The following is a 16500-nucleotide window of genomic DNA, read 5'->3' as shown; positions in this document are numbered from 1 at the left end:
GAAACAAATTAAATAAATAAATAAATAAATAAATAAAATAAACAGGTGGGAGGGGCAAAGATGCCATCAGGAACTAACCCTGGTACAGAGCCCCACAGGCAGGCGGGATATCACAAGTGTGATAAGTGCCCTCACCGAGGAGCAAGGGCTTCAAGCCCCACACTGGGCAACTCCTGCCCTGGGATCTGCACTGGCAAAATGAACCCCCATAACATCTGGCTTTGAAAATCAGCAGGGTTTAACTCTGGAAGAGCTAGAGGGTTATAGGAACTGAGACTCTGTTCTTAAAGGGCTGCCACATTATATCACTCACTCTAGGATCCAACACAAAGGCAGCAGTTTGAAAAGCACCTAGAATGTAGTAAAGATTTATTGACAAATTTTAGGGTATACGATAGAGGGACAAGGGTCTGTAAGAAATTTCTCCAGGAAGAGAAGTGCTGGAAAGCACCCTTTTTCCCCACTCCTTCAGGTGAGATGGCCTGACACTGGGGGATGCCGGCTCTGGCACCCTCCATCTACCTTGTTAGCGCCACTGAACCTATCCCAGCCTCCCCTTCCAGATCCACCCTGCCCAACCTGCTTACCCTGACAAGTGTCTTCCTAAGCAACTACTGTTCTGTCACACCCAGCAGCTAGCCTCAGCCAGCACAGACATTCCTTTAAAGTGACTCCTTCTCCAGAGAGAGCCAGTCCCACCCATCGCCATGTCTACAATAGTCCAACCGGGCCTCAGAGCTGGCCGTGCCAGGGACCAGCCCCACTTACCAGTGCACCCACAGCAGTTGTGGCCCAATCACAACAAGAAGGTACACATAGTCCACACAAGGGTCATCCCTGGATCATGTGATTCAGGAGACCAGCAGGCCCCATGTGCTACTGGGGCCCACAAAGACACTTCTTCAAGGCCAGGAGACACAGCTGACCTACTTAATACATACAAGCAAACACAGAAAGTTAGACAAAATAATGAGACAGAGGAATATATTCCAAATAAAAGAATAAGACAAAACCTCAGAAAAAGAACTAAATGAAACAGAGATAAGCAACCTACCTGATAAAGAGTTCAAAGTAATGATCATAAAGATACTGACCAAACTTGAGAGAAGAGTAGATGAACATAGTAAGAATTTCAATAAAGAGATAGAAAATGTAAGGAAGAACCAATAAGAGCTGAAGAATACAATAACTGAAATGAAAAATAGACTAACGGGAATCAATAGCAGATTAGAGGATGCAAAAAAGAAAAAAAAAAGATTAGAGGACACAGAATGGGTCAATGATCTAGAGACAAGGTAGTGAAAATCATCTAAGCTGAACAGCAAAAAGAGAAAAGAATTTTTTTTTTTTTTTTTTTTAAATTTTTTTTTTCAACATTTATTTAGTTTTGGGACAGAGAGAGACAGAGCATGAACGGGGGAGGGGCAGAGAGAGAGGGAGACACAGAATCGGAAACAGACTCCAGGCTCTGAGCCATCAGCCCAGAGCCCGACGTGGGGCTCGAACTCACGGACCGCGAGATCGTGACCTGGCTGAAGTCGGACGCTTAACCGACTGCGCCACCCAGGCGCCCGAGAAAAGAATTTTTAAAATGAGGATAGGGTAATAGACCACCAGAGCAACATTGAGTACACAACCATTCATATTATAGGGTCTCAGAAGGAAAAGAGAGAAAGAAAGGGGTAGAAAATTTATTTGAATAAATAATAGTTGAAAATTTCCCTAATCTGAAAAAGGAAACAAACATCCAGGTCCAGGAAACACAGCCAGCCCCAAACAAGATGAACCCAAAGATGTTCACATCAAGGCACATATTAATGCCTAATGGCATTTTAATTCCAAAAACTAAAAATAAAGAGAGAATACTAAAAATAGCAAGAGAAGGGGTACCTGGGTGGCTCAGTCAGTTGAGCGTCTGACTCTTAACTTTGACTCAGGTCATGATCTCACAGTTTGTGAGTTTGAGCCCCATATCAGGCTCTGTGCTGACAGTGCAGAGCCTGCTTGGGATTCTGTCTCCCTCTCTCTTTGCCCCTCCCCTGCTTGCTCTCTATCTCTCTCTCAAAATAAATAAAAAATAAACATAAATTTAAAAAAAAAAGATTCTCTCTCCTTCTTTTCCTTTCCCCCAGTTGTGTTCTCTCTCTCTCTAAAATAAATAAAAAAAATCTAAAAAAAAGAGAAAGCAAACTAGTTTAAAAAAAATAGCAAGAGAAAAGTAAGTAATGTACAAGAAAACACATATAAGAGTATCATCTGATTTTTCAGCAGAAACTTTGCAAGCCAGAAGAGAATGACATGATATATTCTAAGTGCTGAAAGGAAAAAACCAACAACCAAGGATACTCTACCCAGCAAGGCTATCACTCAGAATTAAAGGAGTTCACTCAGATTGAACTGAGTTTCCCAGGCAAACAAGAGTTAAAGGAGTTAATCACCACTAACCTGGCCTTAACAAGAAATGTTAAAGGAACTTCTTTAAGCAGAAAAGGAAAGGCCACCAGTAGAAGAAACTTATGAAACAAAAAAATCCACTGGTAAAAGCAAACATGTAATAAAGGTAATAGATCAATCACTTACAAAGTAGTATAAAGGTTAAAATACAAAAGCAGTAAACCAATTATATCTACAATAATTAGCTAAGGGACACATAAAGTAAAAAGATGTAAAATATGTTAAGTACATAAAATGCTGTGTGGGGAGTAAAATTTACTACTTTTAGAAGGTATTTAAACTTAAACATCAAATTAAAATAGACTGTTAAATAGTACTAGAAGTCTTAGCCTCAGCAATCACACAACAAAAAGAAATAAAAGGCTCCAAATCAGCAAGGAAGAAGTCAAACTTTCACTATTTGCAGACTTCTTGATACTCTGAAGAAAACACGAAAGATTCCACCAAAAAATTATTGAAGTCGCAGGATATGAAATAAACATACAGAAATCTATTACATTTCTATACACCAATAACGAAGCAGCAGCAGAAGAAATCAAAGAAGTGATCCTATTTACAATTGCACTGAAAACAATTAGATACCTAGGAATAAACCTAAACAAAGAGGTAAAGGTCTACACTCTAAAAACTATAGAAGACTTATGAAAGGAATTGAAGAGGACACAAAGAAATGGAAAAGCATTCCACGTTCATGGATTGGAAGAACAAACACTGTTAAAATGCCTATGCTACCCAAAGTGATCTACACATTTAATGCAATCCCCAACAAAATATCGCCAGCATTTCCCACAGAGTTACAACAAACAATCCTAAAACTTGTATGGAACTAGAAAAGACCCCAAAGAGCCAAAGCAATTTTGAAAAAGAAAAACAAAACTAGAGGCATCACAATTCCAGATTTCAAGCTATATTATAAAGCAGCAGTCATCAAGACACTAGGGTACTGGCACAAAAACAGACACATAGATCAATGGAACAGAAGAGAGTGGAGCAGAAAAAAATAAATAAATAAAAATGTATAATTAATAAATAAATAAATAAATGGAAAAGAATAGAAAACCCAGAAATGGACCTACAACTATATGGTCAAGTAATCTTTGACAAAGCAGGAAAGAATATCCAATGGAAAAAGACAGTCTCTTCAACAAATGGTGTTGGGAAAGCTGGACAGCAACATGCAGAAGAATGAAACTGGGCCTCCTTTTTTTTTAGTTTATTTATTGGTTTTGAGAGAGACAGAGAAACACAAGTGAGGGAGGGGCAGAGAGAGGGGGAGAATCCCAAGCAGTCTCTGCACTGTTAGTGTAAAACCCAATGCGAAGCTCAAACTCATGAAACCATGAGATCATGACCTGAGGAGAAATCAAGAATTAGACGCTTAACTGACTGAGCCACCCAGGTTCCCCAGGGACCACTTTCTTATACCACACACAAAAATAAACTCAAAATGGATAAAATACCGAAATGTGAGACAGGAAACCATCAAAATCCTAAAGGAGAACACAGGCAGCAACCTCTTTGACCTCAGCCATAGCAATTTCTTACTAGACATGTCTCCAGAGGCAAGGAAAACAAAAGCAAAAATGAACTATTGGGACCTCATCAAGACAAAAATCTTCTGTACAGTGAAGGAAACAATCAACAAAACTAAAAGTCAACTGACAGAATGTGAGAAGATATTTGCAAATGACATATCAGATGAAGGGTTAGTATCCAAAATCTCTAAAGAACTTACCAAAATCAACACCCAAAAAACACATAATCCAGTGAAGAAATGGGCAGAAGACAAGAATAGATACTTTTCCAAAGAAGACATCCAGACAGCTATGAGACACATGAAAAGCTGCTCAACATCACGTATCATCAAAAAATAGAAATCAAAACCAAGATGAGATGCCACCTCACACCTGTCAGAATGGTTAAAATTAACAACATAAGAAACAACAGGTGTTGGCAAGGATGCAGAGAAAGGGAAACCCTCTTACACTATTGATGGGAATGAAAACAGGTGCAGCCACTCTGGAAAACAGTATGGAGGTTCCTCAAAAAGTTAAAAATAGAACTACCCTATGATCCAGCAATTGCACTCTAGGCATTTACCCAAAGGATACAAACATATAGATTCAATGGGGTACATGCACCTTGATGTTTACAGCAGCAATATCAACAATAGCCAGACTAGGGAGAGAGCCCAAATGTCCATCAACTGATGGATGAATAAAGAAGATGCAGTATATATACACAATGGAATATTACTTAGCCATAAAAAAGAATGAAATCTTGCCATTTGCAATGACATGGATGGAGCTAGAATGTACTATGCTAAGCAAAATAAGACAAATGCCATATGATTTCACTCATTTGTGGGACTTAAGAAACAAAACAGATGAGCATATGGGGCAGCAGGGAAAGAGAGAGGGAAACAAACCATGAGAGTCTCTTCTCCAAAAATAGGGAACAAACAGGAGGTGGGTGGGGGATGGGCTAGATGAGTGATGGGTACTAAGGAAGGCATTTGCTACGATGAGCACTGGCTGTTGTATGTAAGTGATGAATCACTGAATTCTACTCCTGAAACCAAGATTGCACTATATGTTAACTAACTAGAATTTAAATAAAAATTTGAAAATAAAATAAAATAAAGCAGACTATTAAATACATAGGGTGTTCTATATAAATCTCATGGTAACCACAAACCAAAAACTTGTAACAGATACACAAGGAATTTTAAAGACAAAGAAATCCAAGAATAACACTAAAGAAAATCATCAAATCACAAGAAAGCAAGAAAAGAAAGGAACAGAGAAGAACTATAAAAAGAACCAGAAAACAATGAACAAAATGGCAATAAGCACAAATATCAAGAATTACTTTAAATGTAAATGAACTAAATGCTCCAATCAAAAGGTGTAAGGTGACTAAGTGATTAAACAAAACCAAAAAAACTAGATTCATCTATATGCTGCCTACAAGAGACTCACTTCACATATAGACATATACAGACTGAAAGTGAAGGGATAGAAAAAGATATTCCATACAAATGGAAATGAAAAAAAGCTGGGGTAGCAATATTTATATCACACAAAATAGACTTCAGAACAAAAAACATAACAAGGGACAAAGAACAACATTACATAACGCTAAAGGGAGCAAAAGGATATAGCAATTGTAAATATCTATCCACCCAATATAGAAGCATCTAACTTATAAAGTAAGTATTAACAGATATAAAGGGAGAAATTGACGTAATACAAAAACAGTAGGGGACTTTAATACTCCACTTACATCAATGGATAGATCATCCCAGACAGAAAATCAATAAGGAAACAGTGGCTTTGAATGACATTAGATCAGATGGACTCAAGAGATATATAGAGAACATTTCATCCAAAAACAGCAGAATGCATTTTTTTCAAGTATATCTGAAACACTTCAAGATAGGTCATAAATCAGGCCATAAAACAGGTCTTAATACATTTAAGAAGATTTAAATCATGTCAAGCATCTTTTCTGATCACAACAGTATGAAACTAGAGGCTAAACAACATGCTACTAAAAAGAAAAAAATGGGTTAACAAAGAAATCAAACAGAAAATTAAAAAATACCTTGAGGTAAATAAAAATGGGAACACATTGTTTACAAATATATAGGACACAGCAAAAGCAGTTCTAAGAGGGAAGTTTATGGTGATACGAGCTTACCTCAAGAAATAGGAAAAATATCAAATAATCTAATCTTACACCTAAAGGAACTAGAAAAAAGAAGAATAAAGCCCAAAGTTAGTTGAGGGAAGGAAATACTAAAGATCAGAGAGCAGAAATAAATAAAATATGGGGTGCCTGGGTGGCTCAGTTGATTAAGCATCTGACTTCGGCTCAGGTCATGATCTCACGGTTCGTGAGTTCAAGCTCCATGTCGGGCCCTGTACTGACAGCTCGAAGCCTAGAGCCTGCTTCAGGTTCTGTGTCTCCCTCTCTTTCTTCCCCTCCTCTGCTAGCACTCTGTCACTCTCTCTTTCTCTCTCTCAAAAAATAAATAAAGCTTAAAAATTTTTTTAATTAACAAAAAAAGAAAATATAAACTGAAAAAAAAAAAAAGATCAGTGAACTTAAAAGGCATTTCTCTGAAAATAACACCTTGATACACCTTTAGCCAGACTCATCAAGAAAAGAAGAGAGAGTACTCAAATAAATAAAATCAGAAATGAAATAGAAGGTACAATGACTCCACAGAAATACAAAGGACTACAAGAGACTACTAGGAAAAATTATTTACCAACAAATTCCAACAACCTAGAAGAAATGGATAAATTCCTAGAAACATACAACCTTAGCAGAATGAATCAAGAAGAAATAGAAAATCTAAGCAGACAAATTACTAGTAATTAAATTGAATCACTAAACAAAAACCTCAAAACCAACAGAAGCCAGGATGAGATGGCTGCAAAGGTGAATTCTGCCAAATATTTAAAGAAGAGTTAACACCTATTCTCAAACTATTCCAAAAAATAGAAAAGGAAGAATTGTTTTGTTAAAGACAGCATTACCCTGATAGCAAGACCAAAGACATCACAAAAAAAGAAAATTAGAAGTCAATTATTCTTAAGGAACATAGATGCCAAAATCCTCAACAAAATATTAGCAAGCCAAGTTCAACAACACATTAAAAGAATCAGTGACCACAATCAAGTGGGATTTATTCTAGGGATGGAAGAATGAGTCAATGTCCACAAATCAATCAGTGGGATATACCACATTAACAAAATAGAGGATAAAAACCATATGCTCATCTCAATAGATGCAGAAAAAGTATTTGATAAATTCAACATCCATTCGTGATAAAACTCTCAACAAAATGATACAGAGGGAACATAACTCAATATAATAAAGCCTATCTATGACAAACTCACAGTTAACATACTCAATGGTTAAAAGGTGAAATATTTTCTCTAACATCAGTAACAACACAAAGATGCTTACTCTCACCACTTGTATTCAACATAGTACTAGAAGTCCTAGCCAGAGCAATCAGACAAGAAACAAAAATAAAAGGAATTCAAATTGGTAAGGAAGAAATAAAACTGTCACTATTTGCATATGACATAATATTATATATGGCAAACCCTAAAGACTCCCCCAAAAAACTATTAGAACTAATAAATGAATTCAGTAAATTTGCAGGATACAATATTAATATATAGAAATGTTACATTTCTATATACTAATAACAAACTAGCAGAGAAATTAAGAAAACAATCCCATCTGAGGTGCCTGGGTGGCTCAGTCGGTTAAGCCTCTGACTCTTGATTTCAGCTCACGTCATGATCTCACAGTTTGTGAGATCAAGCCCATGTTCAGCTCTGCACTGACAAGAGCACAGCCTGCTTAGGATTCTCTCTCTCTCCCTCTCTCTCTGCCCCTCCCCTTGCACTCTCGATCTCTCTCTCAAAATGAATAAACTGAAAAAACAAGAAAACAATCCCATTTAGTAACAAAAACAATTTTTTTAATTAAAAAAAGGAAAAAAAATCTCTTTTATAATCTCACCAAAAATAATAAAATATCTAGTAATACATTTTACCAAGGAGATGAAAGACCTATACTCTGAAAACTGTAAGATATTGATGTAAGAAATTAAAGATAACACAAACAAATGAAAAGATACACCCTACTCATGGATCAGAAAAATTAGTATCATTAAAATGTCCTTGCTACCCAAAGCAACCCACAGACTCAATGCAATCTCTATCAGAATGCTAACAACAATTTTCACAGAACTAGAACAAATAATCCTAAAATCATATGGAACCTTAAAAACCCTAAGAGCCAAACCAATCTTGAGAAAGGAGAACAAAGCTGAAGGTATCACACTCCCAGATTTCAAACTATTCTACAACGCATTGGTAGTCAGAACAGCGTGGTACACACACAAAAACAGACACATAGATCAATGGAATAAAGCAGAGGGCCAGAAATAAACCCACACTTATATAGTCAATTAATCTATGACAAAGGAGGCAAGACTATAGCATAGGGAAAAGACAATCTCTTTGATAAATGGTATTGAGAAAACTGGATGAACATAATGAAAGGAATGAAATTAGACCACTTTCTTACATCATACAATATACAAAAATAAACTCAAAATGGAATAAAGACTTAAATGTGGGCTCTGAAACCAAAAAACTTCTAAAAGAAAACATCGGCCATAATCTCTCTGACATCGGTCTTAGCAATATTTTTTGGATCCCTCTCTTCAGAAAAGGGCCACACAAAAGCAAAAATAAGTAAGCGGGACTACACCAAAATAAAACACTTTTGCACAGTGAAGAAAACCATCAACAAAACAAAAGGCAATCTACTGAAAAGGAGATATTTGCAAGTGATATATCCAATAAGGGGCTAATATCCAAAATAGATAAAGAAATCATATAAGTTAACACCAATGAAACAGTGTGATTTAAAAATAGGCAGAACACATGAATAGATAATTTTCCAAAAAATACATGCAGATGAACAACGGGCACATGAAAAGATGCTCAACATCACTAATCATCAAGGAAATGCACATCAAAACCACAATAAGGTATCACCTCATACCTGTCACAATGGCTGGAATCAGAAAGACCCAAAATAGCACCTGCCTAGCTCAGTCAGTGGAGTGTAGGACTCTTGATCTGTGGACTGTGAGTTCAAGACCCCCATTGGGTGTAGAGATTACTTACAAATAAAATCTTTAAAAAAAAAAAAAAGGGGTCCAAAATAACAAGTGTTGGTGAGGATGTGGAAAAAAAGGAACCCTCATGCATTATTGGTGAGAATGTAAATTGGTGCAGCACTATGAAAATAGTACGGAGGTTCCTCAAAAAATTAAAAATAAAAATACCATATGATCCAGTAATTCCACTTCTGAGTATTTACTTGAAGAATATAAAAAAAAAAAAAAAACTCATTTGAAAAGATAAATGCACTCCTGTGTTTATTGCAGCATTATTTACAATAACAAAGATATGGAAGCAACGTAAGTATCCATCAATAGATGAATGGATAAGGAAATAGTTGTATATATAAACAATGGAATATTAGCCAGTCATTAAAAAAAAAGCTCGCCATTTGTGATATGGACCAAAAGGTATTATGCTAAGAGACATAAGTTAGACAAAGAAAACAAATACCATTTTGATTTCACTTATATGTGGAATCTGAAAAACAAAACAAAGAAAACAAAACAGAAGCAGACTTATAAGTACAGAGAACTGGTGGTTGCCAGAGGAGAGGCGATAAAGGGCTGGGCAAAGTAGTTGAAGGGGACTAAGAGGTACAAACTCTCAGTTATAAAATAAATAAGTTATGAAGCTGTAAAGTACAGCACAGGGAATACAGTAAAAAGTATTGTATTACTTTTCTATGGTGACTTATCATGGTGAGTATTTTGTAATGTATATAATGTCAAATCACTATGTTGTACACCTGACACTAATATAATATTATATGTCAACTACACTTCAATTAAAAATAAATAAATAAATTTTTTAAAATACCAACTTTGGGTCTGACACTAAGCCTTGGACTGGCTTCAAAGTAAGAGACCTGAGTACTGGACTATCACATACGGTCAGGATTCCAGAAGGAAGAAAATACAAATCCTCTCTTCAGGAAGCATCCATGATTTACATTCTGAGGATTTCATGATTAAGATTAACCAAATGTTAGCTATAAAAGCAAATATTGCAAAATATGTAAATAAACCATCATAAATGAGACCAAGAAGAAACAACAAATAGTAATTCTAGATACTAATAGTTTCCTATATTAGAAGTATGAGATTTAGAATATGAAACCATCCATGAAATGTTTGAGAAATGAAAGATTGAATCTAAAAATAAATGAGCAATAAAAAATATTAAATATGATGAGACAGATACAAAAACAAACAACAGAACTCTTAGGTGGATAATACAATTATTGATTATAAAACTCAAAAGATGGGTTTTAGCAGAAAAGATGCAGCTAAAGAGCTTATTAATATCTTTGAAAAAACTACCCAAAATATAGTACAGAGACAAGGTGTTGGAAATTATGAAAAAGAGATAAAGAGACAAAAAGCACAGATGAGAATGTCTAATATAAACTTAATCAGAGTTCCAAAAAGAGAAAACAGAGAAAATGGAGAACAGATATTTACCAAAGAGATCACCACTGATAATTTTCTAAAACTTATTAAGGATATTAACCTATACATAGGATTGTGGTATAGATACAGGTACAAAAATAAAAATAAATCCAGAGGAACTAAATTTATTCTCCTGCCTGAAATAACCTCAATGACGACGTCGACAACAACAAAGGCAAAGTATGTAAAACAATTTTCAAGATACATGTGAAACAAAAATTTTCAAGACACTGAATACAAGGCAATGAAAGAGAGTAATCAGTGAGAGACTAGAAGTAAATAAAGCCTTATGATTGCTCCAAGTTGCAGACTTGAAAGTTTCCAGGCCAAAGCACAAGGAGAGAGAACGCTGGAGAAGCCCAGCGGACTCTCTGAGTTAAGGAGACAGAGCTAAGAGCCTAGGGAGAGGAAAGCAGCAAGAGTTCAGAGGACAGGGTACTGGAGAGAAAAGAGCTATTCCGAGAGATCCTCTGGAGGTCTGCAGAGGGTCCTTCTCAAGTAATCAGCTAAGGAAAGATCAGGATCATCATCGAGATCAGGAAAGATCATAAATGTGAAGAAACTACCTGAGGCTGGGGAAGAAACCATCTGAAAGGATCGGGAGGTAAGAGCACCCAGCACTCACACACTGCTAGAAATGGTGCTGGTTCTAACCAGCCAGTCTGGAAAAACTTAGGATTCAAAGAAAAGTCTTGCCAAAGTATTTACAAACAATTAGCCATAAATTAAGCACTGTTCTGGTCTGCCTAAAGGCCCAAAAGCACCAAACTGTTTTCAAGTAGCTTAATCATGTCACAAATCAAAGTTCAAGAATATTTTTAGAAATGCAAAAATACACAGCATCCAATAAGCTAAAATTCACAATGTCTGCCATCCAATCAAATTTACCAGGCATGCAAAGAAAGCAGAGAACACACCTATGAGGAGAAAAAACTCACCCAGAACTGGCATAAATGTTAGAATTAACAGACAAGGACATTCAAAGCCGGAAGAGGTCATTCAGATACTAGGAGATAAGTTTTCATGCACTTTGGTGGCACAGAAAATTGCCTTGCCAAAGTCTCAGGGTGGACCTGATGAGATTTCCATATAGAAGCGTCAGGAGACGGCTCTATAGGTACAGGCGCCTGCACTGGTGGAGGACACAAATCTGTGCTTCAACGCTTTCAGGGGTCTCCCTGGCCCCTATATACAGTGGTTTCCAGAAAAGTTAAAGCCTAAAAGTCTGAACCAGCTCCTGGCTGGGTTCCAGGACAGACTTTGCCCATGTGCTCTGCACATTTCTGCTCAGCATCAGGGACCCCAGGAGGCCAGTGTGCCCGTTCAGGGGCCAGAGCTTGGGGCCAGATGGTGGTGCTCTGAGGCTGCTAGGACTTTGGCTAGGACCCCTGCCTGATGGATACAAGCAGACGTACGCAGAGATGCCCATAGCTGAGAAGAGAAGAAAGTCATCTCCCATTACTTCTGGTCCCTGCTTGAGCTACAAAAATATTTTTACAGCCTGATCCTTACAGTAGCCAGTGATGATCACCCTGGTTAGGGATCTGGGGAAGGCTAGCCTGAAACCTCCCCCATCCGACAGGCGCCCCTCCAAGTACTGCCTTCAGGATTACCACTTCCTAGGGGTGTTGAGACAGCCTCATCAGCCCTGTTTGGAGGAGCGGTTGGCTCTGCTTGGAGAAACTTTGGGCAAGGGACACCATTTTCTTGCACTCAGAAATTCAATAGTCCTTCCTATAGCCTCCTGGCCTGGGATCCCATGGCAGGATTGAGGGTTTGGGAAGAACCATACAAATAGCTTTAGATGTTTTTAAAATGCAGCAACTAAAAATACTGAAAGTACTCGCTTCCATTACAAAATAGATATATCAGCTTTGGGGAAAAAAAACCTATAACTATATTTTGTACGCTTGCAATGTTAAGTAGAGACATGGCAAATATTTTTGAAATGACCCATATTGAGCTTTCAGAGATGAAAACTACAATATCTGAGTTGGAAACATCACTGAATGGGATTTAAAGCAGATTAGATACTTTAGAAGAAAAGATTAGTGAACTTGAAGATAGAACAGTAGAAACTATACAAAATGAGGGGCCCCTGGGTGGATGGTTCAGTTGGTTAAGCATCTAACTCTTGATTCAGTGCAGGTCATGATCTCATGGTCATGGGATAGAAGCCCACATCAGGTTCTGTGCTGAGCATGGAGCCTGCTTAAGATTCTCTCTCTTCTTCTGCCCCTCTCCCCTGCTTGCACTTTCTTCTCTGTCTCCAAAATCAAGCAATCAAGCAGTAGAACAACTATATAAAATGAACAGAAAAAGATTTTAAAAGAAAAAATGTTCAAAACATTATCAGGACTATGTCATTATTAGTGGGCTGATATGTGAGTAAATGGACTCTCCTGAAAAGGGGGGAGGGTAGAAAAAAATACTTGAAGAAGAAAAACTAGCTAAAAAATTCCCATATTTGATGAAAAACATACACTCACAGATCCAAAAAGCTCAATGACCACCAATCACAAGAAACATAGAGAAAATTATACCAAGGCACATCATAATCAAATTGTTCAAAAGCAATGATACGATGCTCACAACTTAATGAATTCCACAAAATAATGGTCAGAAAATATGTCAGCAGTTAAAATTCAGGTGTGAGTAAAGCAACCAGTCTGAAAAGACTATGTGCTGCATGATCCCAACTATGTCACATTCTGCAAGAAAAAAAAAGTATAGAGACAGTAGAAGGGTCAGTGGTTGCTACAGGTTCAAGGGAATGGGAATAGAGAAGGAATGAATAGGTGACATGTGGGGGCTCGGGGGCATGAAACTGTTCTCTATGACATTGTAATGGCGGTGATACGGCATGAAATCAATATTGACTAATTAGTGTGCTTTCCACACACAGTATATTTTACTAAGAAAACTTGAAAGAAGTGGGGATGTTTAGCCTGGATAAAAGAAGGCATAAAAGAGAAGACAAAAATGGCTATTTTCAAATATTTTAGGGGCGCCTGGGTGGCTTGGTCGGTTAAGAGTCAGACTTCGGCTCAGGTCATGATCTCACGGTCCGTGAGTTCGAGCCCCACATCGGGCTCTGTGCTGACAGCTCGGAGCCTGGGGCCTGTTTCAGATTCTGTGTCTCCCTCTCTCTCTGCTCCTCCCCTGTTCATGCTCTGTCTCTCTCTGTCCAAAAATAAATAAACGTTAAAAAAATTTTTTTTCATTTTTTAAATAAAAAATATTTTAAGGAGCTGTAAGGTAAAAGAAAACAGAGTTATTCTGAGTATTTTCACAGTACAAAATGAGAATTAGTGAGTAAGGTTATAGAAAGGAAGATTATACTTACATAAATTAGCTCTTTAATTTTTTTAGTATGTGAAATTTGATACACAAAGGAATATGTGAAAATAAGGAATCACAATGATGAAATGACTACCTATGAACACTTTATAATTTTTTTATTGAGAAATAATTTACATGTCATAAAATTCATCCTTTAAAGTATATACTACTGGGGCACCGGGTGGCTCAGTGGCTTAAGCGTCCAACTCTTGGTTTCAGCTCAGGTCATGATCTTGCGGTTTGTGAGTTTGAGCACCACATCAGGCTCTACCCTAACAGTGCAGAGCCTGCTTGGGGTTTTCTCTGTCTCTCCCTCTCTCTGGCCCTCCCCTGCTCATGCTGTGTCTGTCTCTCTCAAAATAAAATATATATATATTTCAAGTGTATTATACTGCTTAGTATATTCAAATAGTTGTACAACTATCAGCATTATCTAATTCTAAAGTATTTTCTCATCCTCCCTCAAATCCTTAATGGTACCCATTAGCAATCACTCTTCATTCCTCTTTCTCCCTGTCTGGATTTGCATCCTCAGGACATTTCATATAACCGGAACCTTACAATACTGTGACCTTTTATGGCTAGTTTCTTTCACTTAGCATAATGCTTTCAAGGTTCATCCATGTTATACCATGTATCAGTACTTCATTCCTTTTTAGGGTAGAAAAATATGCATTTGCCAAAAACCCATAGAACAATACAACATAAAAAATAAATCACGATGTAACCTATGGACTTTAGTTAACCATAGTATATCAATATTGCTTCATTAATTATAACAAATATACCACATTAATATAAGATGTTACTAATGAAGGAAACTGTATATGGAGGAGGGGAGGGTAAATGGAATCTATTATCTGCTCAATTCTTTAATTTAAAACTATTCTTTAAAAAAAATTTTTTTTTAATGTTTGTTTATTTTTGAGAGAGAGTGCACGCAAGGCTCACAAGGCGGGGACAGGCAGAGAGAGAGGGAGACACCAAATCCAAAGCAGGCTCCAGGCCCCAAGTGGCCAGCACGGAGCCCAACACAGGGCTCGAACCCACAAACTGTGAGATCATGACCTGAGCCAAAGTGGGATGCTTAAATGACTGAACCACCCAAGCGCCCCAAATTTAAAACTATTCTTAAAAGAAATCTTTTGGGGCGCCTGGGTGGCTCAGTCGGTTAAGCGTCCGACTTCGGCTCAGGTCATGATCTCGCAGTCCGTGAGTTCGAGCCCCGCGTCGGGCTCTGTGCTGACCGCTCAGAGCCTGGAGCCTGTTTCAGATTCTGTGTCTCCCTCTCTCTGACCCTCCCCCATTCATGCTCTGTCTCTCTCTGTCTCAAAAATAAATAAACGTTAAAAAAAAAAGAAATCTTTTATCTTCTCTCTCCCTGTGAAAGAAAAAGAGAGAAGAGAGAAGAGAAGAGAAGAGAAGAGAAGAGAAGAGAAGAGGAGAGGAGAGGAGAGGAGAGGAGAGGAGAGGAGAGGAGAGGAGAGGAGAGGAGAGGAGAAGAAGGGGTGCCTGCTGGGTGCTGAGTGGCTCAGTCAGTTAAGCGTCTGACTCTTGATTTTGGCTCAGGTCATGATTTCAGAGTCATGAGATCAAGCCCCACATAAGGCTCCATGCTTGACATTGAGCCTGCTTAAGATTCTCTCTTTCCCACCTCCTCTGTACCTCCCATACTCACACATTTGCACACTCACACTCTCTCTCTTAATCTCTCAAGAAAAAACTTTTATCTTTTAAAAGAGTCAGATGAGAACATTTTTTAAAAAGTGAATAGGCAAGTAACAAACTAGGAGCACATATTAAGTACATATATTTACAAATATTCTTTTTTTTTAATTTTTTTTTCAACGTTTATTTATTTTTGGGACAGAGAGAGACAGACCATGAACGGGGGAGGGGCAGAGAGAGAGGGAGACACAGAATCGGAAACAGGCTCCAGGCTCTGAGCCATCAGCCCAGAGCCTGACGCGGGGCTCGAACTCGCGGACCGCGAGATCGTGACCTGGCTGAAGTCGGACACTTAACCGACTGCGCCACCCAGGCGCCCCACAAATATTCTTAATATATGTAAATATGAGATTATACACACACACACATACATACATGACAAAAGACTAGTTTCTAGAATATGTAAAGAACTCCTACAACTCAATAATGAAAAGACAAACCAATTTAAAATTAGGCAAAATACCGGAACAGACATTTTACAAAAATAATATATGGTCAATAAGCTCATGAAAATGTGTTCAACACAATTTGTTGGCAGGAAAATGCAAGTTTAAACCATAATAATATATTATCACATACCCACCAGAATGGCCAAAATTTTTTAAACTCACAAAATTAAATGTTGGCAAAAATATAGAACCACCAGAACCCTCATACATTGTTAGTGGGAGTATATCATGGTGTAACCATTTAAAGTAAAAGTATAACAACTTCTTATAAAAATAAACTTAGGGGAGCCTTGGGTGCTTAGTCGGTTGAGCGTCCGACTTCAGCTCAGGTCATGATCTCACAGCTCCCGAGTT

The 16500-nt window shown here is 37.6% G+C and overlaps 1 protein-coding gene and 1 pseudogene across 1 annotated transcript in view; one reads left to right on the top strand and one right to left on the bottom strand.

Annotated features, from left to right (window-relative positions):
* AXDND1 (axonemal dynein light chain domain containing 1) overlaps positions 1-16500 on the bottom strand; it is an 89913-nt gene that overhangs the window by 52780 nt on the left and 20633 nt on the right. The gene's annotated exons all lie outside the window — the stretch shown is intronic.
* LOC115505495 lies at positions 11547-12185 on the top strand (annotated as a pseudogene).

This window comes from Lynx canadensis, chromosome F1 (assembly GCF_007474595.2).
Source record: "Lynx canadensis isolate LIC74 chromosome F1, mLynCan4.pri.v2, whole genome shotgun sequence".
Taxonomy (NCBI): Eukaryota; Metazoa; Chordata; class Mammalia; order Carnivora; family Felidae; genus Lynx; species Lynx canadensis.
The sequence above is the reverse complement of the archived record's forward strand: the minus strand, read 5'-3'. Positions and strand labels throughout refer to the sequence as shown.